The sequence below is a fragment of the Solanum pennellii genome, chromosome 2 (genome assembly GCF_001406875.1).
Source record: "Solanum pennellii chromosome 2, SPENNV200".
NCBI lineage: Eukaryota > Viridiplantae > Streptophyta > Magnoliopsida > Solanales > Solanaceae > Solanum > Solanum pennellii.
In genome coordinates, this window is record NC_028638.1 from 37,330,660 (window position 1) to 37,344,610 (window position 13,951).

Below are 13,951 nucleotides of genomic sequence, written 5' to 3' on the forward strand. Positions count from 1 at the left end.
GTGAAATCTAACATCAGTATTATTTTCCTCTTTTAGTCTGTTCAGAAACACCTTAAGAGACAATGATCTGGCTGGTTTGTGATCCTTGTTTGCAAATTCTTGATGATATACATGTATAGAACCTGTTTGCTTTTCTTAAAATTATAAAATTATTTTCTAAATTCCTCTAAATAGTTATAGGCTAGGTTGCTTATTCTTGATTAAGTTTAAAGACTTAAAGAGTCCAAAAACTACCTTATGATTATAACACTAATAAAAGTTATTCAAAATTTACTTCTTTTTTTGAAAAATCACCTTTTCTTTTCGATTAGCGTTATGCTATAATTACACAGGTTTCTTAGGATTTTGAATTTTAAAACTAGCAAAATTGTTGATTTGATGTTCTAAATCTATACAATGAAACAACTTGTTATGTTTATTTATTTCATTACTTAAAATAAAAATGTTTAGTAATAGCAAACTGATAGAAACGAAAATATTCATTATTTTTCTTTGTAAGCCGATCTCTATAAAACAAAGAGAAATCTGAAATAAAAGGCGTGAATAAGATGTCATGTTTGACAAACTTTTGAGTTCAAATCACTGTCATCTTCATCGAAAATCTAACAAACATAACAAGAAGCTGACTCTCAAATTCTGAGGATCCTAAAAATATGATAAATAACCAATAATTACAGAAAAAAGAGTTAAAACACTACAAACCTGTATTTTGAGATATTTCAAGTATGGGAAATTTTGTATCAAGCAAATAATATATGATAGCTTATATGATTTCACCATCAAAATATCGAGCAGATAAAATCGTTTGACATTGTTAGGATTAAAGGGAAGTTTTCTTGGTGCTTTATATTCTTCCTCAGAGTGAAGAAGGATACGAATCACCAACAAAACTTCCTTTTAATCCGAACAGTGTCAAATGATTTTACCTACCTGACCTTTTATTGGTAGAGTCAGATAAGCGTTCATGTATTCTTTGCTTGATAGGAAGCTTTCCATATTTGAGATATTCCGATATGTAGGTTTGTATTGTTTTTAGTTTTTTTTTATAGAGGTCATTGGTCATACTTTTTTGATTTCTCAATAATCCGAGAGTTGACTTTGTATTATCTTTCTTAGGTTTTCGATAAAAATGATATATAATGATACTGAAAAATTACTTGAACTCGAAAGTTTGTCGGACATGGCATTTGATCACCTCGAGGAAGTTAAGCAGAAAATTTTTATAGAAAAAATATCTGAGGTGCAGTTTATCAAGCTTTTATTAGCAAACTCATCGATATTGGAGATAATGCTAATAGATCGACAATTTCTTAATTTGACTTTACTAAAGCTAAATTTATGTGTCGCATAACTAATGATTGAGTTCTCTCTCTCTTACGTACAATTGTGTTATTTGAACTAACTAATAATTTGTCATTTATGTGAGCATAAAGAAAAAGAGAAGGTACAATGAATTTTGTCATTTTTTCTCTTTAATTTGGTGGTTATTTTTTCTATATTATATGAATAATGAGAATACGACTCTATTTGGATATATTTAATTTTAAATTCATCCTTAGTTAATTACAACTACATGAAAATACCTTTTATATATGTTGCCATGCACAAAACAATGATAATGGCTCATATTACAAAGAAAGATATGTTACATTAAAAGTTAATATGTTGACACGCGTTATGTCAATATTTAATAATTTAAATTTGAATTTTGCAAAATAATAATAGTTTGGAGTGATATCATTATATTTACTCAAGAATTTATTACTAATTGATTGAATATTTTTTTCCAAAAATTATAGATATTTGAAATATTCGATCCAGTAAACTTTTGATGTTTATCTTTAGTTCATAGTTGTTGACACCCAATTTTTGACCCGCGTCGGTATAATTTAATCATCGAGCTTCGTAAATTTTCCAAGTAATTTAAGTTAATTAGTTTTATAGATTTTACGAATATATATAAGTAGTGTATCTTATGAATATTCAAAAAATCATCAAAATATACATTCAAATGTTTCATTAAAACTAGTTAATTTAATTTATAATTATATTTTGAATCACTTTTACGCTTTTGATAATTATTAAATAAAGAAGCTCGTTAATTAATTGATACGAATTCATTTTTATTTTAGGCTTGGCCAAACTTGGATATTCATTAGACCAACCCATCCTTAAACTTAACTTGATTTAGTTTGGGCCGTTCACACACATTCTCTCTAATTCCCCAGGCCCATTTTAAATATTACTCCCAGCTGAACAATCTTCAGCAGCCCAAGCCCACTCCCTTCTACTCTCTTCTTATTTTCAGATTAAAGGCCCAATTCCTTTACCCACACCAATTTAAGATAACCTCCCAGGCCCGTTTCTCCCTCTTTCAGCTTTTAAATCCAACAGCCCATTTCCCTTTTGTTCATTTCCAAATTAATTCCCCTCAAGCCGACCCGACCTTCCCCCCTTTCCTTCCTCCCTCAAACCCCCACACCCCTCACGCGACAGAAACCCAGAAAAAGAAACAGACCTCCCAAACGCGACAATTCTCGGAAGTTTGGGTTAGGTAATAGGATTTTCGGGAGTGACATTTTGACGAGTTAACCCAAGTGTTGGATCATCTTCGTTCCTTGTTTACAACAGAACAACTCTTTGGGGTCGGGGATTCAGAGGGAGACTTTCCATACACATTCGAAAGGTAGCGCTCCGTTCGTGAGGTCGTCGTTTCTCTGCTCCCTGTCGCTGCTCCTCAACAGGTAATCTTCCCCTTCGCCTTTTACTACCTCTCTGTCTTCTTCCGTTTCGAAATGTTTTCTCTGTTGCTTAGTATGTTGGGTTCGCTGTTAGTCGAATTTGGTTGGTAGTTCGTTTGTGCTGGGTCAGTCTGTCAAGTACTTGAATGTTGAATACATGGCCAGTGTTGCTGTAAAAAAATGATATTATGTCTGTTGGTACTCGAGAATATCGTATACTATGGCTTGTTTTGTTGTGTTCGCCTGTTTGTGTTGATCTCTGTTTTTCTGAGTTCGTCATGGTGTCACTGCAATCGTTTTTCTCATATTGTTCTTTGGCTACTGAGTTTGTTAATTGTTTGCGTAATCAAGTTACTGTCCAACTCCCTCTCTTATTCATACAATTCTCCTCACACCGTCGCATGATTCATTCATTTCTGCTCGTTATTAGGAGTTACACGGATTATTCTTGTTCTGTTTTAATCTTAACATGATGTTAAATGTGTGGGGTAGTGATAAATGCATGTTTTTCCTTTCACTGCTTCTTGATATGCCTTTGTGTTTATCCCTCCATGTTCATAGTATTATTCCCAGTAGAGTCTTTGGATGTGTGTATCCCCATTTAGTTTTGGCAATTAATCGGCATCTTCATGTGTCAAAAGTCGATAATCCATGCTTGTTTATCGTTAGTTTAGCGATAAGTTTGTTTGGCAACTGATGAGTTTAAGGTGTTACCGTTCAGGCGTTGGTTTGCTTATTGACTTTGACTAACTTTAAAACTTGATGTTTCCTTGGGCTGCTTATAAGTTTTTTTTTTATTTATTATTATTATTATTATTTTTTATTTGTGCGTTTTGCCATTTGAAGTACCGGGTTTGCATTATCGCTCACACACTAATTCATCTCTACTTTGCCGTATGTGAAACCTTTCTCGAGTCCATTTTTGGATTCCATTCGGGAGAGCCATAAAGGCTCGGAAATTCTTTCCATCGAGTCAACCCGCCAAAGTCGAGGATCGCGTAAAAGGATTGAAGAATTGAAGAAGTAGGAAGAAGAGAGATTGGAAGAATTTTTTTTTTTTATTTTATATTGTATTTTTATTTTGTAATGGGCATAAGCCCTTGTTGTTTGCTTTCTTGTATTTCTTCTGTATGTTTAGACTAGGACAGGTGGAAAATGGGTCAAAACCCGAAAACAGGTGGGTCCAAGATTCGGTCAAGGCGAACAGAACCCGAATCTGGACCCAAATCTCTCTCTCTCTCTTCCTCTCTCTTTATTATTTGCTTACGTTTTTTTGCTTGAATGACGTTAGCTTAGGATTAGAAAACTCCAAACCCCGTCGAAACGCCTTTCAATTTTGTCAAAACTTAAAACCAACTTCTAGGCGATAAATATTTCAAATTCGTATAGTCTGTCTAGATAAAAACCTTAAGAAAGTTCAACTTTGAAACAGATTTGCAAAATTAAAAGATAAACAATAAAGTATTCTAAAAAACTTGAAAATTTACCTAAGTAAGTTTCTAATAAGTTCAATGAAGACTCGCAAAAGTTAAGCAAAATAGTCAAATTGTTAATTGCCGGAAAATCGTATTTAACGGAGTGTCTTAGGTGCCTTCAACACCTTCCTAAGACACTAATAAGAATCCTGAACCCTTAAAAGTTTTCAAACGATTTTCTGTTTAATTATTTGAAAACAAGTTTTCTTAATTTTCTCAAAATTAAGTGGCGACTCTTAAAAGTCGAAAATACTTCTACAATAAAACGAACTCCTTTTGAAATTACATTTTTCGATAAAACAATAATCAAATACTATACTTTAAAATTTTCATGAATTCCATAAGCAAATTAAATAAATATTATAATCTTAACTTCCCAAATGTGATGATACTTCAATATTCTCCTTAATAAATGAGTCAATTCCCTAAATGGTCACCCAACTTAAGGAAATTGTCTCGAAATATCATTTATGTTTTGTTTAGGACCAAAACATCACTTAACTATCACTATTTTTCTCCAATATATTTTGACACTTCAAAAGGCTCACTCATTCCTAGTTTGCATGACATGTCATTAATTTTTTTTAATAATAGAATAATTTAATTTATTAAATCTATTTAGCTAAAATAATGATCATATTATTTTTAAAAAATAAAATAAATTAGTTTATTTAGAATAAATTTTCGTACTTAAGAATTTTTTTTATCATAATTAAACTTTTTATTTTTTTTATATTATGAAGAATAAGTTTTTAAAATGTACTATAAAATCATCAATTTTAAATACTTATAAACACATACATTAAAAAAACTGATATACAAATCACTCATGAATGCTAACTTACATTAATTAATCATAAATTGTATAATGAATCAATAATATTAAATGTCAATTAACTATTACAATAATAATAAATTGTGTATTTTGAAATTCATGCTTAATTTTTTTTTTGAAAAAATAGAAAGTGAATAATATTAACTTTTTATTCAAAAAGAAAAAAAAAACTAAATACCTCAAAAGTCTTCTTCTATTCTAGTTAATATGTCATGTCATTAAATCATCATTTTAAAAAATAATAGGTCTAATTCATCAAACTTATGTCTCTAAAACAAAATAAATATCTAAATTACATGAGAATTTACGAAGATTATAAAAAAATAAAAAAATCTAATTCCTTTACATATTTTTACCAAACGAAATTCAATGGAAAAATCTCTATGCACAATTATTACCTGGTAATTTTTAATATTCTTAAGTAAATTATTTAAAAATTTAATGCAATTTTTCACAAAAGTATTAAAATAAATTTGTAATATTGACAAAAAAAGGTAGGTAAGAAAGAGAAAATTATTATTTAACTTTTAAATTTAATTTTTATTTTTATCCTCTTATCATATATTATATTATATTTTAACTTCTCATACAATCAAACACCGATATATATTTTTATCTCATTTCAAATTATGAAATACAAGTAATAATTAATTGCATTGCCTATACATTTTACAGGAATTAAAATATTGACTTTCTATTTTATTTTTTTAAAAAAAGACATTGTAGTATGTACAATTTCAAAGCACCTAACTAATTATTTTTTAATAATTAATTGGCCTTTAGTATTCTTAATCCGTTATATAATATATGATTAATTGATGTAAATTGACATTTATAAGTGATACATATATCAATATTTTTTATGTGTTATTCAAAATTGATGATACTATGGTAAGTTTTTAAAAACTATTTTTCATAGCATAAAAAAATAAAAAAAATAATTATGATAAAAAAATTTTAAGTATGAAAATTTCTTCTTAATAAACTAATATATATTTTTAAAAAAATCATAAGATCATTATTTTAGTTAAGTGAGTTTGATGAATTAAATAAGTCTTTCATTTTTTTTATAAAAAAAAGATTTCAATGACATGACATGCCAATTAGGAGAAAGTGAGACTTTTGAAGTGTTAAATATATTTGAAGGAAAATAGTGCTAGTAGTTAAGTGATATTTTGGTCCTAAATGAAACACAAATGATATTTCAAAGCAAATCTCTAAACTTGGGTGACCATTTAGGAAATTAACTCTTAATAAATGCGTTTTCATTAGGAAATATTATTGAAAGAACGCTTAATATTACTTTGAATCAAAGTCATCCTTCTTAACATTTGTGATTCATCCCATAAGTAGGGACTAAATCAATGCTTTAGTTATGTATTCGATCGAGCCCAATAATTTTTGTTTTAAATTATGAATTTCTAATAATAAATTTACTTAATATGTACAAAATTATCTATTCAGAAATAAAAGTACGTTTTTTTTGTTATTTTCTGACATGTATGGTTTTATCCTTGAATCCATGCCTATTAGGATGTTTTTTTTTCCTAAAAAAATAAAATTAATTAATTTTCTGATTGATCTGTTTCTAAACATCTATAGTGACGTAATCAAAAATTTTACGAAGGATGTCAAAAGTTGGATAGTAAAAATCTTTTTTTAAAAAGTAACTCTATATATAGAGATTCAATCTTACATATGTGGTAATACTTATAGACTTAATTGTCATCAAGCTACTGTTGATCAATCAGTTTACGTCAAATTTAGGTATTTTTAAAAAAATTACCTCAAGAAATCAAATCTGATCGTTGTGTAAGTCACTACTAGAATTTCGCTGGTAGCTGGTTGCAAAATAACTTAGAATGTAGTCGGTTAATGAAGATTTTCGATGACTTTACGACTACTTTTTAATAGTCGGTATATTGAGAGTCGGAAAATCTTTACTGACTACAACAATCAGAGTTTTTTTGATTACCATAGTCAGAAAATATAATACAAAACCCGACCATTTAAGTATCTATATGGCCGACTAGTGTAGTCAGCATATATAATATATTTATGGGAAAATGCACAAGTATTCCTCTAGAATATGATCGAAATTTCAGAGATATCTTAACTAAACTAAGGTCCTATTACCCCCTGAACTTATTTTTTTTTGTAATTTCGTGCACATTTTGTCTTACGTGGCACACTTTGTGACTCTACGCAATTGAAGCGCGTGGAAGATATTAGGATGCCATGGAAGTCAAAAAGGTGCAGAAAATTAAAAAAAAAAAAGTTTAGGGGTTGGGGGTAATAGGACCTTAGTTTAGTTAAGGCGTGTCTTTGAAATTTCGGTCATAGTCTGGGGGTAATTATGCATTTCCCTTTATTTATTGATCATTTTAGTATTCTTTCGACCACTACAGTCGGTATAAATAACTGTAATTGACATTTTTAATTTTCTAAAAAACATTATATGATACTTCATATTATTGTAGTAAAAAAAACTATATTCAATTACTACCCAAAAATGTTGTTATTTGGTGCACCAAACATCCATAAAAATTCAACAATAAATTCAAGCACCGAATACATTCCTAAAGATTCAAATTGCATTCGATTCAATTGAGACTAAAAGTTCAAGTATCATCATAATCAAGTCGAATAAACATTAGGTTATTGGTCAAAACAAATGTAAATGGTTCAAAACACATCTAAATCTTATAGAAAACGTGTAAACCACCATAAAACAATTTAATCTTCGTCAGATAGAGTCTGTCCCTTCTTCACTATCATCAGATTCATCCATATGTTTCTCCATAAACTTCTGCTCTTTAGCAAAGTTAGCTTTAGATGTTTGAAGTCGTTTTGTAAGCTCAGAAAATTGTCTTCACATTGCGTCCAAACTCATGTGAAATCGAATCTGAAATAAATTTTAACCACAACAACCACTTATCGAAAATCCAGTACTCCAATACCTGAATACATGAACAAACTAGATAAAAAAAATCATATCATCCAGACAAAAACAAATCTAATCTAAAAACAAGCTATTAATTACAACTCTTAAAAACCATTAGATTAGATCTGTTGATACTGAAATTAAAGGGTCAAGTTAGAACTAATATAGTTGTTCCAATGAGGGCCTCTAAATCAATGATGTAGGGAAGAAATATGAAGAAAAGAACCAAACCAAAGAATTTTTGCACCTAACAACCAAGAATAGAAAGGAANAAATATAATTTTGAAGTAGAAAATATTTTTTAAAAACAAAGTTAATTTTTTTTTGAAGGGGATGGAGTGAGGGTAGGGGGATAAAAAAAATAAAAAATTGAGGAAAAATACGCAGTTAAGCAAACTTATACTATTTAATTACTTATCTAGCTATAGTTTGCTATAATTTCATTTTATATGGACTGTGTTTTTTCTGAAGTTCTAATTTTGGAACAAAGTTCAAAAGAATCATTAAGAGGGCCTTCATTGGTTGCATAAAATGGTTTGCTTGAGCAGATGGTTTTTTTTTTAAAATTTTATTTATCATGTTAAGAGAAATTCGCATTCGCTATCTTTTGGGTGTATACATGGTAAAATTTCTGTTTCTATGCAATAGCTTGCAAATCATATAGAACTTGAGACTTCCAACATGGAAGTTCCAAACCCAAATCACTTGGAGATCCCGGGTTGATGAAATTTATTTTAGAAGTGCATTGTACTACCAAGTTGCATCTCTTTGTATTCCAAATAATAAGAAATAAATAAAAATTAACAAAGTTTGTTTTGGAACAAAGGGCTCATGGAACTTTTTTTTTTAATTGAAAAAGAGATCTATTTTTTCAAACGAAGAACAAATCTACATGTATACAGTATACATACTTTAGAATCAAATTAAACGTTTGAAAGGTGTTAGAGAAAACTACATTATTCCTTGTTCAAAAGTATTATAAGACAATGTTATTACGGGTTCAAAATATAAAATTATAAACCCATAAAGAAGTTAAGGTGTTTAACATATACATAAAAATATGAAAAAATTACATAAATAAATACATTTTAAAAAATAATTACTGATTTTAGTGATACTTTTTGTTTATTACAATTTATAGCAATATTGCGATAAATCTGTAATATGTATTAAAAGTGAATTATGTATGTAATATATTTGAATTATAATTATTTTTGAAATATTCTATGTTTGTTTGGTAAAAAATTGTCACATTGTGTTATACGTGTATTAAAATGTGTGATAAATATATTATCCATCATTAAAACTTGTATTATACTTGAATAATAAATTTATCTTTGTAATATGTATTAAACTTGTATTATAAGTGAATTAAAAGTGGTCAAATGAAAAAAAAATATTATTGCTATAAATGGTAAATATTTTTTTTATTATAATATATTTATATGTAAGTTTCCTTAAAAATATTAATCATACTTAGACTTTCGATAATCAACTATCCAAGTTTGACAGAGAAAGGAAGCACAAATATTATTCATGTCTTTAGTCAAAAATTTGAAGAATTGCCAAAAATCATTTATAAATCGAAAACATGATGTGACTGTAATTCACTGTATAATAAGAAGTTTATTTATATAGAATAAAATTTACTAAATGAATGTTGCAATTTTTTTTTTTTAAAAAATAAGGGCATAAGTTTACATTTTGTGCATAAACCCAAGTCAACATTTTGGGTTAATAAAGCCGGATTATGTGCATAAACCCAAGTCAACATTTTGTGCATAATCCCAAGTCAACATTTTGGGTTACTAAAGCCGGATTATAATCTTTTTAACATTAATGACACAAAACAAGAAATGTAAGCTAATATCATAAATTATGGGAGGTCAATAATAGCAGAGTTAGAATTTTTATTAAATGATGTAAAATAAAAAGTAAAAAAATAGGTGATAGTTTTTACTCTCTTGAATAAAGATTTTTTCACACAAAATACTTATGAAAATGAAAAGAGCTTTTTGCCATTGAATGAAAAATGATCATAAATAAAATGAAAAGGGCTTTTTGGAATTGAATAGAAAATGACCATTATTACAACAATAATATAAATATTAAATGAAAAACCATAAATATTAATTAGTTAGAGATAAAAATAAATAAAATAAAAATAACTTTTTGGTATTGAATGAAAAATGACCATTAATAAAATGAAAAGTGTTTTTTTAATTTTGAATAAAAAATGACCATTAATTATATTACAAGAACAATATATCTTAGCCTTTTAGTACTTGAATGGAAAATGACCATTAATTATCAATATATCTAGTTAAAGGTCAAAGAAGGGTTAAATGTGTATATATTTAGTCAACGATAGAAGCGTAGAATGTACGCAAATTATTAGTCACATTACAATAACAATGCATCTAGTCAAAGGTAAAAAAAATATTAAATGTCTATTTATTTAATAAAAAATAGAAGCGTAAAATATACGCAAGATTTGACTATATATATCTTGTCATAGTAGAAGTGTAGAATGTACACAAAAAGATTACTATGTGTGAAGTAGGCGACTCAATACACATAGTAGTCTTTAAAAAAAAGGAACAAAATTTCCCCATTTTTCCTCAAAATTCGTTTTCTAGGCTTCATTGTTAGTACAATAAAAAAATCCCAATAGTGCCAATTCGTCCTTCTGCCTTCAAGGACTCCATTCCATTTCCCCATGATCAGAGGTAAATCTATAACTAATCTATTGATATTGTATATACATGTATAGAAAAATGTTTGCTTTTTTTAAAGTTATAAAATCATTTTCTAAATTCATCTAAATAGTTATAGGCTAGGTTGCTTATTTTTATTAAGGTTGAAGACTTGAAGAGTCCAAAAAGTGTCTTATGATCAAAACACTAATATATATATATATATNACACCTTAAGAGACAATGATCTGGCTGGTTTGTGATCCTTGTTTGCAAATTCTTGATGACATACATGTATAGAACCTGTTTGCTTTTCTTAAAATTATAAAATCATTTTCTAAATTCCTCTAAATAGTTATAGGCTAGGTTGCTTATTCTTGATTAAGGTTGAAGACTTAAAGAGTCCAAAAACTGCCTTATGATTATAACACTAATAAAAGTTATTCAAAATTTACTTTTTTTTTTAAAATTACCTTTTCTTTTCGATTAGCGTTATGCTATAATTACACAGGTTTCTTAGGATTTTGAATTTTAAAACTAGCAAAATTGTTGATTTGATGTTCTACATCTATTGAATGAAACAACTTGTTATGTTTATTTATTTCATTACTTAAATAAAAATATTTTAGTAATAGCAAACTGATAGAACGAAAATATTCATTATTTTTCTTTGTAAGCCGATCTCTATAAAACAAAGAGAAATCTGAAATAAAAAGCGTGGATAAGATGTCATGTTCGACAAACTTTTGAGTTCAAATCACTGTCATTTTCATCGAAAATCTAACAAACATAACAAGAAGCCGACTCTCAAATTCTGAGGATCCTAAAAATATGATAAATAATCAATAATTACAGAAAAAAGAGTTAAAACACTACAAACCTGTATTTTGAGATATTCCAAGTATGGGAAATTTTGTATCAAGCAAATAATATATGATAGCTTATATGATTTCACCATCAAAATATCGAGCAGATAAAATCGTTTGACATTGTTAGGATTAAAGGGAAGTCTTCTTGGTGCTTTATATTCTTCCTCAGAGTGAAGAAGGATATGAATCACCAACAAAACTTCCTTTTAATCAGTTCAGTGTCAAATGATTTTACCTACCTGACCTTTTATTGGTAGAATTAGATAAGCGTTCATGTATTCTTTGCTTGATAGGAAGCTTTCCATATTTGAGATATTTCGATATGTAGGTTTGTATTGCTTTTAGTTTTTTTTTAATAGAGGTCATTGGTCATACTTTTTTGATTTCTCAATAATCCGAGAGTTGACTTTGTATTATCTTTCTTAGGTTTTCGATAAAAATGATATATAATGATACTGAAAAATTACTTGAACTCGAATGTTTGTCGGACATGGCATTTGATCACCTCGAGAAAGTTAAGCAGAAAATTTTTATAAAAAAAATATCTGAGATACAGTTTATCAAGCTTTTATTAACAAACTTATCGATATTGGAGAGAATGCTAATAGGTCGACAGTTTCTTAATTTGACTTTGCTAAAGCTAAATTTATGTATTGCATAACTGATGATTGAGTTCTCTCATCTCTTATGTACAATTGTCTTATTTGAACTAACTAATAATTTGTCATTTATGTGAGCATAAAGAAAAAGAGTAGGTACAATGAATTTTGTCATTTTTCTCTTTAATTTGGTGGTTATTTTTTCTATATTATATGAATAATGAGAATACGACTCTAATTGGATATATTTAATTTTAAATTCATCCTTAGTTAATTACAACTACATGAAAATACCTTTTCTATATGTTGCTATGCACAAAACAATGATAATGGCTCATATTACAAATAAAGATATGTTACATTAAAAGTTAATATGTTGACACGCGTTATGTCAATATTTAGTAATTTAAATTTGAATTTTGCAAAATAATAATAGTTTGGAGTGATATCATTATATTTACTCAAGAATTTATTACTAATTGATTGAATATTTTTTTTCTAAAATTATAGATATTTGAAATATTCGATCCAGTAAACTTTTGATGTTTATCTTTAGTTCATAATCAAATACTATACTTTAAAATTTTCATGAATTCCATAAGCAAATTAAATAAATATTATAATCTTAACTTCCCAAATGTGATGATACTTCAATATTCTCCTTAATAAATGAGTCAATTCCCTAAATGGTTACCCATCTTAAGGAAATTGTCTTGAACTATATTTTGTTTACGACCAAAACATCACTCAACTATCACTATTTTTCTCCAATATACTTTGACACTTCAGAAGGCTCACTCATTCATGACATGTCATTAATTTTCTTAATAATAGACTAATTTAATTTATTAAATCTATTTAGCTAAAATAATGATCATATTATTTTTAAAAAATAAAATATATTAGTTTATTTAGAATAAATTTTCATACTTAAATTTTTTTTTTATCATAATTAAACTTTTTATTTTTTTGTATTATGAATAATAAGTTTTTAAAACGTACTATAATATCATCAGTTTTAAATACTTATAAACACATACATTAAAAAAAAAAGGATATAAAAATTACTCATGAATGCTAACTTACATTAATTAATCATAAATTGTATGATGAATCAATAATATTAAAGGTCAATTAACTATTACAATAATAATAAATTGTGTATTTTGAAATTCATGCTTACAATTTTTTTTTGAAAAAATAGTAAGTGAATAATATTAACTTTTTATTCAAAAAGAAAAAAAAAACTAATACCTCAAAAGTCTCCTTCTATTCTAGTTAATATGTCATGTCATTAAATCGTCATTTTAAAAAATAATAGGCCTAATTCATCAAACTTATGTCTCTAAAACAAAATAAATATATAAATTACATGAGAATTTACGAAGATTATAAAAAAAAAATCTAATTCGTTTATATATTTTTACTAAACGAAATTCAATGGAAAAATCTCTATGCACAATTATTACCTGGTAATTTTTAGTATTCTTAAGTAAATTATTTAAAATTTTAATGCAATTTTTCACAAAATTATTAAAATAAATTTGTAATATTGACAAAAAAAGGTAGGTAAGAAAGAGAAAATTATTATTTAACTTTTAAATTTAATTTTTATTTTTATTCTCTTATCATTTATTATATTATTTTTAGTGTTTGATTTATAAATGAAAAATATTTTTGATAAATATCTTATATTTTTACTGGAATAGAAAATAATTTTTGAAACTGAAAATATTTTTACAAAACAAACTTAATTTTTTTGGGGTGGGGGGCTAGAAGGGAGGCTGCCGGGG